General features: G+C 44.6%; 1 protein-coding gene across 4 annotated transcripts in view; it reads left to right on the forward strand.

Moving 5' to 3' along the window:
- The window catches only part of Kcnk9 (potassium two pore domain channel subfamily K member 9), a 42,829-nt gene that overhangs the window by 8,854 nt on the left and 10,922 nt on the right, over positions 1-23,053 (forward strand). The gene's annotated exons all lie outside the window — the stretch shown is intronic.

Raw genomic sequence — 23,053 nt, forward strand, 5'->3', positions numbered from 1 at the left:
CGGTGCTCCATGCGCTGTCACTCATTTCACCAAAGCCATTACATCACTCAGTTCTCACTGTAGGTATTATCCATTCCCCTATACCATGATATCATTTCTTTCTAAATGCGCCAGTCATTAATTCCCCCATACACCATGCCATCGCTGAGTCCTCCATGCACCTATCATTAACTGTCTTATACATCATGGCATCAGCCAATCCTCCATGTCACTGTCACTCATTTCCCATGTATCATGACACTCCTGCTCCTGTCATTTATTATCCTGCACAGTATTGCGTCTCCATGTACCTGCCATTTCTCCCTCCACACACCTGTTGGTCCTTTCCCTCTGCACCATCGTGTCACTCAGTTCTTTACACACCCATCATTCTCTCACCCTGATGCCTTGTTTCACTCAGTCCTTAAATCTGTGGCTCATTCTGCTCCCTAGGCATTGCATGTCAGGATCGCCTGCATGCTCAGCATCTAGCCCCACTGCCAAGTCTTCCCGTACCTGCCGATCCCTCATTTTTTACCCTGCATCACTCCGTTTTCTGCGTGCTCATCACCCATTTTCTCTCTGCCAACGTATCCCTGGGTTGTCAGTTCACTCTGCCAGGGCATCATTCAGCACACTGTCCCCTGCCATCATCTCCAACAACTGACATTCTGTCAGTCACCGGCCCAGTCTCCTTCATTTCCACATCTGCCATTGTGTTTGTGAATACGTTCATTCTCCTATCTTCCTCCACGAATCTATCTCTGATTCTCCTGTCTGGTGTTCTTCTCTTTCCCCCCCAATCCTGTCCTTTCTCTTCTCTCTTCATCCATCGTCTACTGTTGTTTCTCATCCCTCACATGCACCCACCATTGGGTCACAAGTCTCCTTGCAGCTTTCGTGCATTTCCCTGTCTGCCTTTGTATCCTTAGGTTCCTCAAATGCCTGCCATGCGCTCCCCGATTCTCCCTTGTATTCAGGTCTAGTTTACACCCATCATCCATTTCCTCTTCCACCACCTGTGAAATTCCTTCCCTCCCTTGTCATCGTATCATGCTTTCAGACACCTGTCACTCATCTGAGCGTCGCTTCTGCATCAATAGACCTCCATGTGTTCCTTCGTCCATCACCATTCTGTCAGTCTGCCCACCATTCACTTCTGCATTCAGCCAGCCCATGATGCACCCAGGCAATCTCCCTCACAAATTGAGGTGGTGGATTCTGAGTGGGTGTGATGGCTGCTGATGCAGGATGGGGAAGGCTAAGCAGAGCCTGGGGTCCTAGCATAAAGGGGCGATGGAGCTTGGAGACTGGTTTAAGGAAGCATCTATACTGGGAGGCCCTGGAGGTAAGTTTTTTCTGACAGCACCTGGGTGATGAGGAATTCTAGCTGCTGAGAAGGTTAGTGAAGTGTTTGTTGGGGATGACATTCAGGCCAGGGGAACCTAAACACAAAAGAAGTAGACACTAGCAGGTAAACAAGACGACTATCATCACTGGGAAGGAGAAGTGGTAAGTGATGTAGAGAAGGCTTACAGAATATACAAAAGCAATCTCACCTCCTCACACTCACCCTCTTGGTACTGTTCGTGTGTACTGCTAGACTCGTCCAGCAACTGTGCATAGCTGCTTCTAGCAGAGAACCCAAGAAACAGTGAATTAAGAGAACAGTTGCTAGCTTTCTAGGTTAGGAAGCCGGGGAAGGATCACATCTCTCAGCTTGGCTATCTTAGCTCACAGGCTCTGACTGACATTTGTGTTTTATTTGGTTCTTACACTGTTTGAAAATATGAAGCATTAGCTGACAATGTTTATTGATCTATTATAGTAGGCTACCTTGACATTTGCTTTTCTAAATATGAACACTTGTTTTACTTTATTTAGCTCCTCCCCCAACTTCATGTGCTGGCAGTCAGTAGGCTTTTCCCCTTTCCCTTAAAATACTAAAGGCTATGTGTTGTCCTCTGTTTGCTGCTTTGGCTCCATCCTATGGTCAATCATTTGTAAAGAATTTGCAAGTGAGCCTTTATTATTTTTTTCTTTCTTTTTTTTTGGGTGAGTCTTTTCTTGTAATCAATTATCTTCAAATGGTTTTTAAATGAGCTTTTTCTTGTCATCATTAATTATCTATAAACAATTTGAGTATTTTTTTAATTCAAGAGTTAAGTGTGTGAGTTTTAAAGTCATACAGCTTGCATGCACATGGGAGCTTGTTGGCAGAGAGATTAGAATCATGCACTTTGGAGCTGATTATCATTGACTGTCATTTGTTGAGCAACCTTACATATGTGATCTGACCTCTCTGTGCTTTGCCCTTTGCCATCTATAAAATACGGAGAATAATAATTACAAAAATGGCTGGTGAGGTGTTTGGGACAGATTTTTTTTTTATTGCATTCTAAACATTTAAGACAGCTGACATGTACTGGGTGTCAGGGTCTATAAAGCCCATTTCAAAATATTCAGTTTCTCTATTTTAAATTTTCTTGGGTTTTGGTTTGTTGCTAAGGGATCTACCTTTTGCTGAGTCCCATAGCTATTTGAAAAGGACATTTATTTCTCTGTTGTATGTCAAGTTCTATACAATTCTAGTCATTCAAACTCACATCTATTTTCTTTCTCAAGGGTTGGAAAATAGTGATTACTGGTTTAGTGAGCCTTGCATACACCAAGTCTAGCACACAGTCCTCAGACTGTCATCATGTTATTGACTTGTATGCCTGGCTGGCACAAGTGCTCTTTCCAGCTCACCTCCATGCCCGCACTACCACACTCAGGTCCTATCACTGGCACACCCAGTCACTTAGTCCCCTGGGTTCCTCAGTATGTGTTCCTTGCTTTATACTGATTATTGCTGTTAAAAGTCTGCTTGGCTCCTGAGTATGATCTACTGGAGTCTTATTCGGTGCTTTGCTACTGAGGTTTATCATTGACTCTTTTGCTTTATACACTTTGAAGCTATATGATTAGATGCATATAGGTTCGTGTTGTTATTGCTTTTCTTGGAAGAGATAACAGGCTTCTTTATTGTGTGACACTTTCTGTCAGAACCTCCCTTTTTGTCCCAGTGATTTGGAGCCGGCTTTCTTTCATTAGCACTTGTTATATATAAATGTTAATGTTTTTAGCTTATTTTTACACTTTTTCTTGTAGGAAGATTTTGACATGACTGGTAACAAAAGATACAAATATAAGTGAAAAGCCAGTGTGAAAAATCTGGGGATCCATGCACGCTCAGCTCTGTAGGAATGTGATAGAAGTTCATGTTTTCTTGGCTAGAAGGCACAAAAAAGAAGCAAATGCTCTAAGCGCCATCACCGAGAACCAGTGTCACTGAGCTGCGCAGGCAGGTAGTCTTGTGGGAACACAGATGAGGACCACACCGAGCCCTGGCGATGCAGAGGCTGCTGTGGCCTTGGAGTGCCTAGGTGAGTGATGGTGATACTCTGTCTTCAGGGCCCGCTGCCCAGGATTATTCTGGGTTTAAGCACCTTTGATTTTTCTACTTTATCATCCCTGACATGTTCCCATTTGTTCCCGTGTCCTCGGCCGGAAGGATGGGGAGAAGTCAGAAGGGTTATCCTAGTTGAGAAGTCCCACCCAACCATTGTTTTCTCTATCCCATAGGCTAGAAGTATGCCACATGGCTACATCTGCCTTCTCTCTTTGGGCTTTAGACTTTCGTGTGAAATGAGTCTGGATGCAGGTTTGGCTATTAGTGATCACGGCTGATGATGGAGCCCTAGGGCCTGCTCCCAAAGACAGAAGCCACCTGCTGCTGTTTTGATATCTCAGAATATACTCAGGGACCCCCATAAAAGTGAGAATAGATTATGGAACCAAGCCAGGTGCTGGCTGGGGAGCACCCCTTCGAGTGGAGGGGAGGAGGGTGATCAGGAGGAAGCTGGTGGCAGAGAGCACCTGAGAGTAGAAGGGAGGAGGTGAGGGGTGGGCGAACCTTTCTCTGCCTGATTTCTTATCCTCCCATTCTCCCAAGATATTAATATTATCTGTCCTGAGCCCAGCAGTATTTCCTATAAAGCAGGATATTAAAGCACCCTCCTTCCCAATGCTTTCTCCTTTCCACAGGTGGCATTGTCAGCAGCACTACAATCTTGCCCTCCACATACATCAGAAGGAAGCTGCCGTGCTCCCTTTGGTCTCTGCTATTCCTGGAGGAAGTCCTCCCTTCTCACACACTCAGGAGTCCCAGTCATTGGAAATGACTTTTTTTTTTTTTTTCCATTTCTGGGTTTTGCTTTGCAGCTCAGCCTAGATCCATTCTGGGCATATGCAAGGCCCCTGTCTGATTTTTGGCTTCCTTTGGGGGATGATCTAAGCCTTCCTTTGTTTAAAGGGCTGGTGGGGGAGGAGGGCCAGAGGATTATACAACACTGCACACTCTGACAGTGTTCCACACCTGGCCCCCTCCTAGCTGCATGCATCCGTGCTGGCTCAAGGTTCATGTTGATATATGTCAAGTCACTTCCCCACTTGAGAGCCATCAATGACTCCTTGTGACTCACATGAATGCTTACCATGACCTTTGAAGTCCAACTTCTTGCCCTGACATGTAGCCCTGCCTGTCACTCTACCCCTCCCCCATGCAGACTGAGTCACAGGCTATGGTGGACACCTCACCCCTCAACTCCCCTCCCCCTGCATATCCTTCTTTGGCTGTTAGACAGCTCTCTTTTGTGTCTCTGAAGCCCCAGGGCTCCCGCCAGCTAAGAACCTGTCAACCTGTGTTGTATCAGCTTTTCCCAAGCCAGACTTTGTCCCCTGCCCCCAGCGCTTCTGGCCAGAGACCGTGTTATTACCTGCCAGCGGCTGGGTTTCCCACCCACCAATGTCTAGCACTAAGCGGGCCCTCAGAGAATGTTGAATGAACATGTGCATATAAATGGGACAGCTTTCACGAGAGCTATATTTAGCTCTTCTAGAATATTCTCTGGGTCTTTCAGAAAAGAAAATCCTTGAAAAACAGCAGGTGCTTGCAAGAAGCAGTGGGTGGCCTAGCAGGAGCAGGAGACTGTCTGTTACCCAGGAGGCCCAGGTTCATCCTGGGCCCTTCTGGCTCTCAGTGTGGCCCAAGGTATCAGCTGACTTTATTCAGTTTTTTTTTTTTTTTGAGTCCTGGAACTTTCAGATGGGTGAACTCTAGGAAAGGACCCCTTTCCCTCCATAGGGCTCCTCTTTATGAACTCTTTTCACGGTGCTGTCTAATTGTCCTGCTGTTAGCTGTCCATCTGCCAATTCCATCCCAGGCTCAGTGCACTGACTTCTCTACCAAGTAGGAGGAATCTAGAGGGGTAGGGCAGTGCTCTAGGCTGCTGGGGACCTCGTCACCATGGAGGGTTGACTCTGCAGAATCTCTGGAGAGACTGACCCTAACAAGCTTTTAGGGTTCTGGTTCTGAGATATATATGATGTGGGATTCTCCTCTGTATGCTATGAATATGTTTTATTACCATTGGTTAATAAAGAAGTTGCTTTGGCCTATGACAGGGCAGAATAAAGCCAGGTGGGAAATCTGAACGGATATATGAGAGAGAGAGAGAGAGAGAGAGAGAGAGAGAGAGAGTGTAGGTAGAGTCAGAGAGACACCATGTAGCTGCTGAAGGATACAGACACCAGAACCTTACCAGTAAGCCACAGCCTCATGGCGACACACAGATTAATAGAAATGAGTTCACTTAAGATGTAAGAGTTAGTGAATAAGAAGGCTGAGCTAATAGGCCAAACAGTGTTTTTATTAATACAGTTTTTGTATGATTATTCAGGCCAGGATGGCCAGTCAACAAAGTGAAGTCTCCATTTACAAAATAGCACCCACCATTGGACATGGGTCCACATATATCCTTAAAAAAGCTTTTTTAAAAAGAGGGCTTCTAGACTCACACAAACAGGAGCCAAGCACAGCTTCTAGACTCACACAAACAGGAGCCAAGCACAGCTTCTAGACTCACACAAACAGGAGCCAAGCACAGCTTCTAGACTCACACAAACAGGAGCCAAGCACAGCTTCTAGACTCACACAAACAGGAGCCAAGCACAGCTTCTAGACTCACACAAACAGGAGCCAAGCACAGCTTCTAGACTCACACAAACAGGAGCCAAGCACAGCTTCTAGACTCACACAAACAGGAGCCAAGCACAACTTCTCGGTTGCTGCATTTTTCTTCAGATAGGCTCTATTTGTGGGCTACAAGCAGAGGCACAGCTCCTTTAAGAAATGGATGTCTGGTTTGTGCTGGCAGCATGAATGACTCTGGCTCTTTCGGGAGGTCCTGCACTTAAATGGGGTTTGTGAGCAGATGTTTAATGACAACATAGACCCACTGCGTCCCTGAAGCTGGGGTGGTGAGCATGGCTCTCAGAGGTGGTGAGTTTACCTCTGCCATGTTGGATGGGGTGGAGCCAACAGGCAAAGCCACAGATTTAATCCTAGCCATGCCTGCTTAGCATTTTAAAAAAAGTGCTCCTGGTAAGAAAATGATTATGGATATGCAATAAAGACAGATTCAAACCAAAATAAACTTCTGAACAGGTCACAGTATGTTTAAAATACGTACATAGGCTTGAAAGATGGGTATAGGCAGTGATAGAAAAAAATATTTTTAAAAATAAAATCTTTAAAGAGACAGTAAAAGTAGTATAAAAGAGTACAAATAGTCATAGGTTAAAGGAGTAAAGATAATAAATATCAAAAAGTAATAGAGAAAAAATAAGCCATGTAAAGATGGAAAATATACAAAAAAGTCTGGATTACGTATATTATTGTGTTTTCTTTTAATTTTTTGACTGTAAATCAGCTAAGAACAGAGAGACATTTCATATAGGCTACCAAACTAAATTAGCACATATATTTTAAAGGTATCTTAATTTCAAAATTTGAGTTTATGGATATGTTACTTTGGAAAACAGATTCTGCTTTTGTTTCCACAGAAGATGAGAACTTGTGGATTTCGTTCAGGCTAATGTGGTTTGATGGAACAAGACCCCCCAAAAGGTTTCCTTGAGCTCTAAAAATACTTTGCCAAACAAACAGCAGGAAGCAGTTTAGAGAAAACAATGCCCAAATTCAAAAAATGATTGTGTATAAATGTTTTTCATTTAGAGGGTGTTGATTATATATAGTTAATTGGCACAGTTAATTTCTTAAGAAAAATAAGGGGGATATGATATTGTGATGAATACTTTACATTAATATGGATCATGGTCTATTGCTACAAATTTAAGGTCAATTTTGTTATATGTATATTTCTACTCTTGTTTAAGGTATTATGTTTATACAGTTCATTAAAAAATGTAATGTATAATTATAAATTGCAGATTAATAGATAGTTATTTATAATAGTCAAATTTATAGTCATGTTAGTTAGGTTTTCTAGATATACAGAGTTTTTACTGTTAGATAGATAATCTTAGACACTTCAAAGCCCTTCAGAATATGGCATTTAAAAAGTTTTAAGAGCTTAGACTTTTATTGACAGTGAGACATGTTACCAGTTACTTCAGTGAAGTTGATGGACATTGAAAATTCGTTATGGAATTGGCCTTCAAGGCTAGCCATTTGGGCAAGAAATTTCACTTTCCTGGACTGCTTGATGGTATGCTGTATGACCTGTACATGCAGGACCCACAGAAAAGTGACTGATGAACTTTCCAAAACATGGAATGATTCTTTAGGGCTCCTGCTTTATGGAAGAGTCTGCCAGACATTCTGCAAGACACAGAAGAATGTGACTGATAAATTGCCAATACAGACGAAACACTCTTTCAAATTTTCTGCTTCATGGAAAAGTTTGCTAGATACTATGGGCCTGTAGGCTGAAGATGGATGCCCAAATATTACAGAACAACTTTGGGTGACTGTCCAGGCAGTGAGATTTCTCTGTCAATTCTAGAGTTTTGGAAGTTGCTTACAATGCACTTCCAGTTTACTTAGGTAATATTTCCTTCCGGAGTCTTTGATGGAGTTGAAGACAGATAGTTATAGTTTTCCTTAGTTATGATAAAAGATAAAATAGATATAAATATTTTAACTGTAATTGTTGCTTGATACCTGTTTTGTTATATGTGATTTTACTATGTTAAAGTTAAAACCTTTTTTTATTTAGACAGAATAGGGAAGATGATGTGTGATTCCCCTCTTATGCTGTGAATGTTTTATTACCATTGGTTAATAAAGAAGCTGTTTTGGCCTATGGCAGGGCAGAATAAAGCCAGGTAGAAAATTTGAACACACACACACACACACACACACACACACACACACACATATATATATATATATATATATGAGAGAGAGAGAGAGAGAGAGAGAGAGAGAGAGAGAGAGAGAGAAATGGAGAAATGCCATGTAGCTGCTGAAGGAGACAGATGCTGGAACCTTACCAGTAAGACACAGCCTCATGGAGGTATACAGATTGATATACATGGGTTCATTTAAGATCTAAGTGTTAGTGAATAAGAAGCCTGGAGCTAATAGGCCAAACAGTGTTGTAATTAATATAGCTTTTATGTGATTATTTGGGTCAGGGTACTTAGCTCCCAAACAAACCTTCAGGACCATGAGGATATCTGAAGGGACAGGTCCAAACTTATGCCAGGTCCATATTATCTGTGACATCTTCCCCTTTCCTTTCCTCCCTCCTGTGCCCACCCAGGGTTTCCAGCTGTAAAGTGAGTAGAAATGGCTGCTTCCCAGAGGATCTGGGAGATCTGATGAGACAATGTGGATGAGGCACTTGGCTGGTCTCTGCATCAGAGACAGATACGTTTTCATTCCTCCTCTCTTCCAGCCTCAGGACTGTCCCTTAGGGCCCTTCCAAGGTGTAGTGCAGAATTCGCAGGAGTGGCTCTCTTCTAGGTTAGGAAAGTGGAAAAGGGCAGGAGACCAGACAGGGTGCTATAGCGATAGGGTCTGGCAGAGGCTCTTGACCACAGCTAGGATGCCTTCCTCTCTGTCACTCTCAGGACTTAGACATTGCAACTTCAGGCCCCTGCCTCCCACCACTGCGGTCCAATGTTGAGCCTGAGTCGTTCTTGGCTGGTCTAGGCAGAGGCGCTGCCAGCAGGAAGGGAAGTTGCCAGTTCCTGCTAGTCTCAGGCACTGCTCCAAGGTCCCTGTAGTTGTGGGACCAGGTGGCTCAAAGGAAGAGACCAGTGGAGTAGGGTCTGTGCCTGGGAGTGTCTGGTGTTAGCAAATGGTAACATTCACTTCTTCCGTACAGCTGTGACATCATAGGATGGTTATGAGAAAGGCCAAGAAATGGGCATGGGAGATGCACACGCTCCCAAGAAGCAAGGTAAGGACATGGCGGGCCTTAGTTCAAGCTGCAGTAACAAGCTTATAAATAACAGAAGTTTATGACCCACAGTTTTGGAGGTTGGAAGGCTAAGGCCAAGAACAGAAGGTCCTCTTCCAAGATAGAAACAAAGACAGTTGACATCTCACCTCCCAAAGGCACTATAAGCATGAACAAGGCTGCCCTCTGTGTCTATCAGGTGATGTTGGGAACCTGTATGAGTGGACAATTACATTTTCAAACCCAAGTGCCTAGGAAGACTTGCTGGCCAGGACCTCTTGCCCCCCCCCTCCCCCCCAGTATGAACAGGCAAGACTTAGCTAGTGATGAGTGGGTTGAACCTGGGTTTGGTTAATCACAGCATGTGGATACCCTAGAGCTGAGGAGGATGAAGATGCATCAAGGAGGATCCAGATGCCATGGAGTCCGATACATACAATACCCATACAATGCAGGGAACTCCCCAAGTCACCAGGCTCACCAAGCTTAGTTCCACTCCTGCTCCTTTCCCTGGACATTCAGTGGAGCCTGAGACCCCCCAGGCCCCTCTGTTCATGTAGAAGCTGTGGGCCGTGGGACTCTTACATGAAGTGTCCAGAGTCTGGGCCACCTCTGTCCCACACTCCCATGTCTTCCTTCCTTAGAGACAGTCCTCAGCCCTAGGGCGTTGCCATGGGGATTGTGAGCTGGAGTCTATTTTGAGATCATGTTAGAGTGTGATTTTTTAGTTCTGTCTGGGCTGCCTGTTAGTTTCACTGTTTGTCCAATGACTAGCTAGAGAGTTTGGAATGGTTTTTGCTCCAGAGATATACTATTCCTTGACATGGAGGACAGGCAAGCGGTTAGCATCCAGTCTGATCAGTATGTACCTGCTAGTGGTCCATAAGCATCCCCATGACCAGGTAATGGTGGGGCAGGGGATATCTTCCTGCAGGAGGTGTCCTCAGCCAAGATTCAGTACTCCTAGATGCTCACTCAGCTGACCGCTGCTGCTGGCTCGTCCTGTTTACAGATGGCAAGGGAGCAGTGGATGCCCCAGAAGAGAGGGGGAAGGGCCCTTTAGAGCAGAGAAAGAGCGAGAGAGGGAGAAGAGAGAGAGAAGCATAACAAAGGCCAGAAGTGGAGGTGCTGGTAACATCTCAGAGGAGGGGTTAGTTCAGGGAGGTGAGGGCTGGCAGGTGGGCATTGCCAGGCTCCAAATGCAGACTCTTGCCATCTCCTATTTGACTTTATTATCTGCTTGGCTTAGTCCTAGGCTCTAGGTGATGCTAATTCACCATCTTTGGGGTCGTCTCCAACCTCCCTTGCTGTGCTCATGAAAAATCTGGCATAGAGGAGTCTGGGGGACTGAGGGTGAATCAGAGCTCTGATCCCAGCTTTATCTGCCTGCCTTCTTCCCTCCTGTTTCTGTAGATGGGGAAACTGAGGCTCCAAAAACCCCAGGGACTATTTCAAGGTCCAATGCCTTCTGCTCCTCTAAAGGGAGTGACATCCTCCAGTACTCTGTTCCCTGGACCTGCTTAGAGTCACAGAATCTTATGCTTCATCTGTCCCCCAGCCCAGCTCAGGGCCTGAGAAATCTGCCGAGTCAGGTTTGAATGGGGGAGAGCCAGCCAGCCTGTGTCTGGGCGGTGAGAGGCTATTTTGGGAGAGTCAGGGAAGGAGTGCTTTGTTTTGTTTGCTCCTCGTGACTACCAGAGGTGGTGGAGCCCTACATGCCTGTCCTGAACACCTAGTGAGTTCCAAGCCAAGAACTGAGCAGGGAGAGCAATGACCTGTTATACTGCCTGACAGCCACAGGTCACATGAGTCTAACACCCAACAGTTACCACCAGCAGTATCTGAGAGAGGAGAATGAAGGAGAGCAGGAAACTCAGATTCTGACATGTTAGGTTAATTCCCAGTTCTCCTATGACCTGTCTATTTTCAGCAAACTTTTGTCCCACCCACTTTCTTCCTCCCACCCACTTGGCCTATTTGAACCATTTAGCTAACCATTTATCTATCCATATATCTGTCCATCTACCTTCCATTCATATTCCATATACTTATCTACCCATCTGTCTATTTTAACCTTCCTTTATCTATCCATCAATCTATCTTCCATCAAATTCCATGTACCAATCCATTTATTTTTCTTTATACACTACTAATCTATTTGTTCATCCATTATCCATCTATCCATTTTCCATCTTGATCCCATGCATCTATGCATCATCCATCCAGATACCATGCTTCCATCCTTCCGTTTTTTCCACCCATCATTCATCTTTCTATTCATTATCCATCCATCCATCATATACTCACCCATCTGTCCACTATTCTATTCTCCATATATCCCTCATCTATCAATACACCCACTCATCCTTTTGTCTTTCTATGCCATACATTTATCTGTCCATTCATTATTCATCCATCCATGTATCCATTCATCTATTCTTCTTCTACTCACTCTCCATCCTTTCATCATCTCTCTACTCTTTTTTTCTCCAATACTATAATCTGTGTTTTCCGTGGTACTGAGCCCTACAATAGATAGTAAACAAGTTACACTGATAATCTGCTTTCCCTACTAGAGACTACCACTGACAATGAATTTGGCACTTACAGTCGATTGTGTGAAAAATATTCAAGCAACAATTCCCTAGTTGCTTGAAAAGATTTTAGTATGGTTTTGTGACAATAGATGAGGTTTTGAGGGGGATCAAAGAGACACCTGAACAAAAAACAAAAAGACCAAGTTTTAACTTTAAGGCCACAGAGAAGTCATTCTGCCTTCTTCTATTACTAGCTGAGGGAAGAGCTTTGGGGCATGACCTGAGCGGGGATGGGCTCTGTGGTCTTGGAGGGACTATCCAGAGAGCCAGGCATCTGAGGTGTACTGAGGGATATGGGTCAGGAAAGTTGATGAATAAAGGGTGGATAGACAATGCCAGGTCAAGGGAGAGGAGTGTGTCTGCCTGCCTGTCTGTTGGACACATCTGTCTATTGGACACAGTTGATGGCCTGGCCTCCTGTCAGGATCTGGATGTAACATGCAGCCAGAAGTTCTGTTCCTTAACCACTACAGAGAGTGAAGCTCAGTGCTATGGGCCCTGGGCACCAAGGGTCTGCTGGCTTGTGCTGCTTGTGTAAATATTAGAAACACTCCCATCCTTCGCTGCTGGATATGCAGAGAATCTGAGTCAATCTCAGCTACCCTGAGCTCACTCCTAACCTTCTGGTGGCTTCATTTTCCTCAGTGACAGCATAAATACTTCCCCCAGGGTAGGAAACTAGAAGTCTGTTCCAAGGGAATTAATTGTTTGGGGGCCACTGGTTAGGCACATCTAGGCCTCTATATAGTGTATCATGGGACCTCTATGCCATCTCTGGGCCTACCCCTTCCATGGATGATAGGAGAGGAGAGAACTTGAAGCTTCAGTTTTTCCCTTTCTGCTCTGAGGTTCTAGCACTTGGGCTTTAGGTGAGTTCTTGTGCAACACGGAGCAAGAGGCAAATTCACGCCCAGCATGGAGCAGACAGGTATCAGACAGCCAGGAGTCTGTTACCTGAGAGAAGAGCTTACTGGCATGGTGGGAGGATATAAACTCAGCAAAGGCCTCTGTGTGCTGTAGAAGATGGATCTTCCTTGAGCTGATAATGCTGCCTTGTGTGTGCAGAGTGCTTTGGAGGTTTTGAAAGTATGTTTTCTTAAGTCTTCTGATGTATGTCTTGAGAGTTGATCAAATTGTTTGGGGGCTTGATTAAATTAAGAGTTGATTAAATAAGAGTTTGTATATAGTGGGTAAGTCATGACTAGGCCAGGCCCTGGGATGAGGGAGGAAAACTCAGCCTTTCATAGACTCAAAGCATATACAACACAAGGAAATAACACATTTCCTGTTCGATTTTCGTTACATTATGGTAAGTGAAAATAGACGTAAAATATGTTCATGATATTTATCATTCCCAGTTGTATATTTAAGATATAATACATTTTAAGAGAGTAACCCCCGCCCCCTTGGGAACCACAAGGCTGGTAGTTTTGACTCCACTGATATATTCAGTGTGTTGGACATGGTGTGTGTTCGACATGGCGATAGACATTGGGGCGATTACTTCCGCATCCCGCCACATGGCTATACCATGAGTAGCTGAAGACTGCTTTTATGGAGATGACAGATGGGGATCCTACAGACTTCATGAGATACAGCAGCAAGGCATCTTCACAGTGCACACGTATGTGTGGGCATCATCTCCAGCTCCATCCTGACACATCAAATTCTGATGCTAACTTGAATGTAGAGCAGGAGCCCAGACCAGGTTCTGCCAAGCTTGGCAACATCAGACTGTTTGAGAGCCCCAGATGAGCACTGACATTTGGGCGGCTAGGTTTGGACAGGGCACAGACTTTGCCACATGTAGGGTAGAGCTCCTGGTCACTAGCAGTCGGTAGCATTTGGCAATACCAATGCTTTGTAGATTTAGGACACCCAGAAAGACCTGTAAATCGCATATACCTCCATTTAGAAGATAAGACAAGTTGCCTTTCAGTTACCCCTCAGTTCTCAGTATGAGGCGCCCATCCTGGAAAATCATTAAGGCAGGTATTATTAGTAGAATCTCCTATGATGCAGGGATGGGATTTCAGTATGAGGCATCAGCAGGCATAGGGCAGAGCAGGGGAGAGTCTGTTTACACATATGTAGCCCCCTGTTCTTCCTTAGCCACACAGACAGGCCTAGCTTAGGATGGGTCAATTTTATCATAGATAAAAAGCAATATATGCTTGGCAAAAAATTCCAATTCTGAATTTTTATCTTCTTCTGTGCGGTTGGTGCTCTGCAGGTGGTATTCTGTCCATAGTCTTGACAGTGGAAGGGACTGCAGCTCCCTCACGACACATCACAACGAAGGGAGAAAAGAACAGTGTGGTGTGCCGAGCTGTGTGTTAGTGTCAGCGGGTATATCCAATGCACCTTTGACTGCTGATATCTTTAACTCACACGAGGTTTATTTGGAGGCAACCCCATCATTAGGGAAGGACACCTGCATCACACAGAGAACAAAATCCTGGTGGTGTGATAAGAAGTCAAGGAGAGACCATGGGTTTGGAGACAGGAGACCTAGAATGAAGACTGGGAACAATGCGTTTCAGAAATCAAGCCAAGCAACCCCATGTTCCTGTTTGAATTAAGGCAAAAATACACACTATAGAACTATTGGAAAGCATTCAGTTCAGTGGTATTTAGCTTTTAGCACTGAGCAACAATCACCTCTGTCTAGTTCTATGCATTCTATCACCTAAAGCAACATCTCACCCCCATTATCGGTCACCCCATCGCATTGTCTCCTTACCCCATAACCATGAATCCACTCTTTATGTGGGGCTGGGTCTTACAAATGGGATCCTGTGATATTTGGGTCTTTGGGGTCTGGCCTCTTCACTTAGCAGAGGATTTTGGGGGTTCACCCATGTAGTGAGCATTAGCTTCTTTCTGGTTTATATCAATATGATAGTTCGTCGAGCTATGCTACATTTTTGCTTGTGTGATTCTGGTTATGAGGAGGTTGTGGGTTTGCAGCTCTCAACAGGAATGCTACTCAGTCCATGTATGTATCCTTATTACCTGGATTCCTCCTCTCGGCCTCTTTTGGTTATGTTCCTGGGAGTAGGGCGGCTGGGTTTCATGTCAATTCTGTATTTTGTTGTCCCTATCTGCTACAATGACAAGTTGCACATTCTCTTGTAGCCTGCTCCAGAAGGGGTTGAGGTGCAATAGAAGTTTCAAGGCTGGCGTGCAGAAAATGTCTCCAGATAGCAGAATGATGCTGTATTGAATAGACGTACTAGTCTGGCCAACCATGCCCCGAGGAAGACAACAATGGAACCAGGTCTGCTGCTAAGCATTGGACCAGAGGAACTGGCCACCCCAGAGAAGGGAGAGAATCCATGTGCTACTTGAGGGAGACTGCTCTGTGATGTAGGTGTCATCCCACCCACTGCTGAATATAGCACACCTCATTCCAGGCCTTGGAGAATAAGGGGAGAGAAATCAACCTTGCTGGTCACTAGGAATTGCCCAGGGTTGAGCCCTCTGTGGCTCCTGTTCAGCATGAGAAGTGCCTGCTAGATCCAAGTCTTCTGCAGGACCCTGGAGAGGGAATGAAAAATTGTAGACACCCAGATCTCCTCAGAGGACAATGGGAAGGGTAGCCTCAATGGAATGGCTGCTGGCTGAGACTGGGACAAAGTTTAGGACATTCTGTTTGGGATATGTGCATATTTATGGATTGTGGGACCTTCCTGATACACCAACTCTCTTATTATTTCAAAGTTCTTCTTTTTTTATTTTATAATCTCTAGTGACATGTATTCATTTTAGACCCAATTTTGTCTGGTGTTAGGACAGGCATGGCAGCTTTTTTTGGCCAGTTTGCATGACATGCCTTGTGTCCATTCTTTTATTTAAGTTTGCTCATCTCTTTAAATCTAAAGTGTATCTTTTATAGTCAGCAGCACATCCTTTGATCCTAGCTTTTGTTTTATTTTTGTCTCTCTGCCAACTTCCCACTGTTGATTGGAGTGTGTGGTTAATTTACACTTAATGTACTTACTGATCTGGAAGGTGTTAAATCTGCCATTATACTGCTTGTGTCCCGTGTTCTTTTGTTCCTTCATTTCTCCATTACTGGTTTCTTTTGTGATAAGTAGATATTTTCTAGTGTATCATTTCGATTCTTATGCTGTTTCTTTTATGTTTTGAATTAGTTCCTTAGTAACTGATCTGGAAATAACAATGGGTATCTTTAAAGACAGCTAGTTGGAGTTGATATTATCTTACAAGGTCAGTGGTTTACAAAAGTGTTTTTCTAACATAGATCCATTCTGTCTCCCATTGTTGTACAAGTGAAATATTAAGGTACCTATTTATCTCTGCTTTATAATTAAGTAGCTGCCTTCAGCACTGCTTTGCAATTATTACTTTATAAGTTAAGTAGTTGCCTTTTATAGAGATGGGAGAAAGATTATGCATAAAAGGATCCGATACTCTTGTCTGTTTACATATGTAGTTACCTTTATTGCTATTCTTTAATTCTATTTATGAATTTGTGTTACTGACTATAGTTCTTTCATTTCAATCAGAAGAATTTAAAAAATATTCATTGTAGTGCAAATCTGTTAGCAATGTCTACTTTTAGTTTTCTTTTGTTGTTGTTTGTTTATGTGGGAATATATTAATGTCTTTGTTTCTTTTAGAGGGATAGTTTAGTTGGATATTGAATTTTTGATTGACTCTCATTTTCATTCATACCTTTAACCGTGTCAATTCACTGCCTGAAAACATCTTAATTTGCCTGAATTCAGGGTAGTTTAAATGGGTGTAAAATTCTTGGTCATCACTTTCTTTCAGCACTTGGCCATGTCCTCCCATTGCCTTTGGGACTCTGGTTCAGAATGAGAAGTCGCTCATGGACCTTATTGTGGAGTTGTTCTAACAATGAATTGCTTTTCTCTTGTTTGTGTTTAACACTGCACCATCATCTTGCACTTACAGTAGTTTCAGCGTGGCATATCTAGGCATGAATCTCTTGAAGTTCATCCTTTGTTGGCATTTGTCAAGTTTCCTAGATACTCAGATTAGCATTTCCTTTGAGTTTTTAAAGGTTTTGTTCATTATTTCTTTAGATTTTCTTCCTGCATTTTCACTCTTCTTCTAAACCTCCTATGAAACAAACCCTAAATATTTTAGTGCAGAGCACTGCATGTCCCTGAGGCTCTGGTTCTTTTTTCCACTCTTTTCGGCTTCTTTCCCTAGGAAACATGCTGTGCACCTGCAGATTACAGTCCTAGTTGCATCCAACCCCCTGCAGATTCTAGACCTGGTTGCATCCAACCCCCTGCAGATTCTAGACCTGGTTGCATCCATCCCCCCTGCAGATTCCAGTCCTGGTTGCATCCATCCCCCCTGCAGATTCCAGTCCTGGTTGCATCCATCCCCCTGCAGATTCCAGTCCTGGTTGCATCCATCCCCCTGCAGATTCCAGTCCTGGTTGCATCCATCCCCCTGCAGATTCCAGTCCTGGTTGCATCCATCCCCCTGCAGATTCCAGTCCTGGTTGCATCCATCCCCCTGCAGATTCCAGTCCTGGTTGCATCCACCCACCCATGTACATACCGCCTTAAGAAGAACTTGAAGCTTTGGGGTCAGAGAACTCAGGGTGACCCTTTTATATTGTCACTGCTTATAATTTATTGGAGCTGGCAAATACTTGACCTCGCCAAGTACTTCTTCCTCTAGGAAGGAAAGTGGCCATCTACAACTGTGGGCCTGCCACTGGAGAACAGGTCTCACTGGTATTAGGATCTAGTCCAGCCCAATTGCTGGCTCCTCCTTGACTTCTCATCTTTGCTTTGAGAGTGAAACCTCCCAGGCCAGGAACAGTGTGCTTTGGGCTAAAATACAAATGGCTGTTAGCAATAGAAGCAAATTAGAGTCCAACACATTCCCCACTTAGTCTATTTAGGTGAAAAAATTGTGGCGCCTCTACTTGAAGTTGATGAATTAAAAATGATGCTTATGAAGAACGCTATTGGCAATAGACTAGCGTTAGTATTTTCTTATAATTGCCTATGTGCAGTTCTCTCTCGGCCATGGAAAATGCGTTTCGGAATAGGATTCGGGGAACATAAAGGTTCATGGTTCAAGCGCAAAAATGGAGAGTGGATGTTTCTGAATTATCATCTTTCTTCTGTTTTCTCTTGCTTCTTTCTATTATGTGAATTTCTCCAGCGAGAAATTATTCCTGTCACCAGCATCTCTCAAAGGGGGAAAGTCTAAAAATCAGAATGGAAACTAAAAAGAATTGACCGGAAGTCTAGGAGATAATCAGGATTAGGGAGGTGGGGGATAGCTTCACTTCTTTTCTTGTTTGGGGTTTAGTGTCTCCATCCCTGCATGGTTAGGTGGCTTTCCCAGGCCATTCAGCTGAGATCGGGAGAACCACTAGGACTAGGTCATCCATCTTTAACTTTTACCATGCAGTAATTATGGCTCCCATGCACCCCCTGGCAACGCCTGCTTATACCCTTTGCTTGTGGTGTCTCACAATGCTGCTTGATGGGAATTGGCTGTGACAGATGCACAAGTGTCCACCCCAGCAACTGTCATCCTTGCTTTTTTAGAGAGGACATCAAGGACAATGCTCCACTTGAGTATGGTTCTCTCACTGTGAAGCGTCAGCCAAGAAGCTTAACTAGGTAGATGCTTGTCTTTTTGCAGACCTTGTTGGCTCCTTGGAATCCATCCAACCCGCTGCCTCACCAGAGCCCACAAAGGGACACTGTCCTCATTCAGACACTGGGAAATCGAGTGCTCTTGTGGCTCTGGGGAGAGGGACAACCCAGCAGAACTGATATCAGGGTGGATAATATAGGCTAGCTTCTGGAGTGGACGGCTGCAGAGCGGTCAGAGGCCAGAGATCACGTGAAACGTGAAGGCTGTCGCTCACATGGATCAGGCTTTCCTTGTGGCAAGGGCAGGGCTCCTCTACCGCTGATCACTATAACTGACCCAGAGCCATGTGAGCCTGACCCTATTAGCCTAGGGAGGGAGACAGCGCGCTTCCTCCTGCTGAACCATGCCAACCTAAGGCTTAGCAACAGCCAACCTGTACTGACTTTTCTTACTCTATCAGAGACTTCACAAACATCAGCCAAATTTTTATCCCTCTTTTTCCCCCTTACAAGCCTTTTGTCTTCCCACATTTTCTTGTAGAGATTTTTGGATGGTGGACAGTCCAGGAAAGAATGGCAGGAAGTGAAGGAGGTTGTGTGTGGAGGCAATGGGAGGATCAATAGGAGTTCCTGGATTTCCAGTTTCCAACCAAGCACAAGTTACTTCATTTGCATTGTGGGTGTGACTGACTGCAGGGGCTTAGGGTCAAGGCCCTGATTGGTTTGACATGGGAACTTAGAAAATCACTATGCTAAATGCCCATCAACATGGGCACCGCCCCATCCATGCCGGGGAGAATGCTGATTACATGGAAAAGTTAAAAATGTATTTGGGGTTTGTTTGCACCCAGTTTTCTCCAGGAGATAAGTTATTGAGTGTAAAAAGGTTTTAGCTCAGCTTCCGGTACCACGTGCTCTCAATAAACACTGGTCATTACTGGTCTTATATTTTATATGTACCAAAATGCTGTGTATTGATTGTACTTTCTGAGAGAAAAACCCGCCGTGTAACATAAGTTTTTCCAGTGAAAGAGTTTAGTGAGTTTCCTCTGTTATTCTTGGACATACCCCAGGAGGGAATCTGGTCAGGTGGGACCAGGGCTTGCATTCATGTTTTGCAGTGGCAGATCAACCGGCAGAGGGCGCCCTTGCACCTCTGGTGGTAGGCCGAGGACCGCACAGGCCAAGCAAGCCTTCCACCATCCTGCCACCCCGTGGACTCTTCACAGACAGCATTTCCAGAGCTGTTTCTAAAAGTAAACTTGTGTGGAGGAGGATAGGGGGCTCAGGTGTCCTTAAAAGCATGGGGAAGCTGTGAATCCAAGCCTGAGATACTTGCGGACCAGAGTGTGTCCTGTCCCAGGTAACTCCATGTGTGGCTTGGGGTTTTCGCATCACAGTCTGGGCATTCACAGGGGCTTCAGCGGTACCGCGTTGCCCTAGGAGACAGGGTTTTGTGGGCCTTTTATGGATGGAAGCCATCGCAGCCCCTTCCTTTGCCCACTATCCAAGAGGAAATTCATGTTTTGCCCACTTATATGTTACAAAATGTATTTGGGGTTCATTTGCTCTTTTAAGATACAAGATAAAGGAAACTGACCAGGAAACCATGTTCCTCTAGGGCATCCGAGAAGCACGTGGAAGGGTATGCACTTTTTCATTATATAAAACAATCTGCCAGATTTCCCTCTACAGAACCCTCTTATTCACAGAGGACCCAGGGATTAAGCAACGTGTTGGTATGTGGTAACCACGGACACTGATACCTCCCCTCTTCTAGAGGAAAGACTAAATTCAGGAAAGCAAACTATACAATGCCATGTGACTGAAAGAAGAGATTGTGTCTCTTCATGTCCTCTTTACAGAAGAGGGAAGTAAGGTCTAGACAATTTCCGGAGCTTGCGGGAGGATGAATGGGAGACTAGCTGCATTGTGGGCGGAAGTGGTAACCAGAAGCACAAGGGGCCGAGGTTGGCTCCCCCCCCCCCCGCCGCCGCCCCCAGAATGTCTCTTCTCAAAGGTACCCTGAGTCATCCTTCACTGGGATTTGTGCTTTAATCCCTACTGTGATTAAAAAACCCTGCCTGTCATTCATAAATATTTTATTCCTCTTCAGTAGCAAATTCTCCCCAAACTACCTACTCCATACTGGGCGGCTGGAGGAGGCAGCATGGCACCCTCTCCTGGTACCAGGCCCCTGGCACTCACAGTGAACACGATAAACAAAAGGACAAGGCTGGGAGATGGCGGATACTGACTGTCCTCTCTAAGATGGCAATCTAGCCTCAAGTCCAACCGGCCTGCTTCAAATGCCAGTCTTGGCTTCTAGGTGTGACAGCATTGTAGTGAGACTTCAAAATGGCTTCTGATTCGTGCCCATCATCCAAACCCTTGGGAGGCCGGGACAGGAGGATTTCTGTGAATTCAAGGTGAAGCTATGTAGTGAGTTCAAGACTGTACCGGAGAGCGAGACCTTGTCTAGATTAAAAAAAAAAAAATCAGAAAAAATAATGGCTTCTGTTGGAGGTTTATCCTACTTAAAGTTTGCAGAGATTATTGAATTTATCAATTTGTCTTTTACAAAATGTGGGCCATTGTTTCTCCCATTTTCATTTTATTTTATTTTATTTATTTTTTGGTTTTTCGAGACAGGGTTTCTCTGTAGCTTTGGAGCCTGTCCTGGAACTAGCTCTTGTAGACCAGGCTGGCCTCGAACTCAACAAAGATCCACCTGCCTCTGCCTCTCAAGTGCTGGGATTAAAGGAGTGCGCCACCACCACCCGGCCATTTTATCTTTCTAGAATATCTTTCTGATATCATCTTGTCCCTGAGGCTTTGTATCTTATGGTTTTCAATCTTTTCTTTCTTCACACTGGTTGATTTCTATCCAGATATACATTGTAGTCCGTCTCTGCTTTTCTGTCTCCCCATTCTTAACCTCTGTAGCCTGGTTCCAACTTTGTGTAATGCCATTTATTTTCCTTTGTAATGGGTGGGGGGTCAACTAGGACAGCAGAGTTCAGTGCTGGCTAGGGTAGATGAGTGAGGTTAGACTAGAAAGTGGGGTGGGGAGACTCGAGCTTGGTCAGTTCCCATTGTGTTTCTGACTTCAGAAGATCTGCCCAACAGTCTACTTAGAAGCATCATGTTCACACGGTGGATGACAGAGACTCTCTGGGGTATAACATAATACAGGTGGTAATGTGATCATGAGCGTATGACTCAGGTAAACAGACTTGTCACCTTCCTTGATGGGGCAGGCTTTGAAGATGAGTTCCCGCTTTCAAATTCTCAGTCCAAACACTGTGATGTGCCCCCCACCCCCACCCCTGGGCATATTCATTTAAGAACTTGAAACAGAACCAACAGGCACTGAGGTCTTCCAGGGCTGTGTGTTGGCTCTCTATCAAGGTTACTTTTGATACAAGGTTACATTCTATTCCAAGACCAACATTGTACTTTGAGGCACCAGCCTAGGTGTGGAGATAAAGCACTGAACACAGTGAACCAAAGCCAGTTCTTCCAGCCCTGCCATGACTTCTCCCAGTTTAAACATGTTCTTTCCCCTTCATTCTCTCAACATACCCAGCTGGAACCCCAGCTCTGAAGATGTCTTGTTAGTTACCCTGATTTCTAGTTTGTGGGCTTGGGATCACTACCCCATTTGATTAGGGTCGTTATACGGTTAGGCAGAGATGGCGCGTGAGGAGTCAGCCTCCCGCTGGCACACAGTGACTGTTTTTTCAAGTGTTTCCTCTATATGTGGATCCATGGTAGGGGTATTCCATTTTCTATCTTGTGTTTTTGTACTTCGGTAATTTTCCTAGTAGTAAAGGTGTGTGTTGCTCTAAGAACATTGACATGTCTCAGCCTCCCTGGTTTCAAACCACAGCCTCAGCCTCTTAGATATCAAACCATCACAAGGGATGCTTTTCAAATGAGACTTCTTTGCCTCCTAGGTGGTAATGTAATTAAGGCTAATAGGCATCCCATATCCAAAATGCTGCCACCCATTTTTGTGCTTGGGGTTTGGGATCTTTTCAGATTTGGGGATATCTGTATCTATATAATGAGCTGTTTTAGGGCAGCAACTCCAGAGCAAATGCAAGCAGCTTAATAAGGAAATTTCTAAGTTGAGCGCAAAGTTTCGATGCATGGAATCTTCTACTCGTGGCATCGTGCTGATCCCTCCAAAAGCCTTGACAGCACATGCCTGTAATCCTGGCATTAGGAGGGTAGAGGTAGGAGAATCAGGAGTTCAGGGCCAGCCTCGGGTACATATTGAGTCTGAGGTTAGCTTAGACTGCCTGAAACACTGCCTGCCACAAAACAAAACGAAAAGTTTTGGGTTTTGTCGGATTTTTTGATTTTACAACGTTGAGATTAGAGGTACTTCATCTGTATGCTGAAGCCCTTTGTGTTGACGTCCCCCACCCCATCCCTCCCTACTGCAGGGCTCATGGGTCTTCTGAACTGGTCCTTTGTCTTTCTGTGCTCCAATCTTGCTTGACAATTTCCATCTTTCTCCCGGACCTCACAG

This window comes from Microtus oregoni, unplaced genomic scaffold, assembly GCF_018167655.1.
Source record: "Microtus oregoni isolate MIOR12 unplaced genomic scaffold, Mior012 000022F_ref0000154, whole genome shotgun sequence".
NCBI lineage: Eukaryota > Metazoa > Chordata > Mammalia > Rodentia > Cricetidae > Microtus > Microtus oregoni.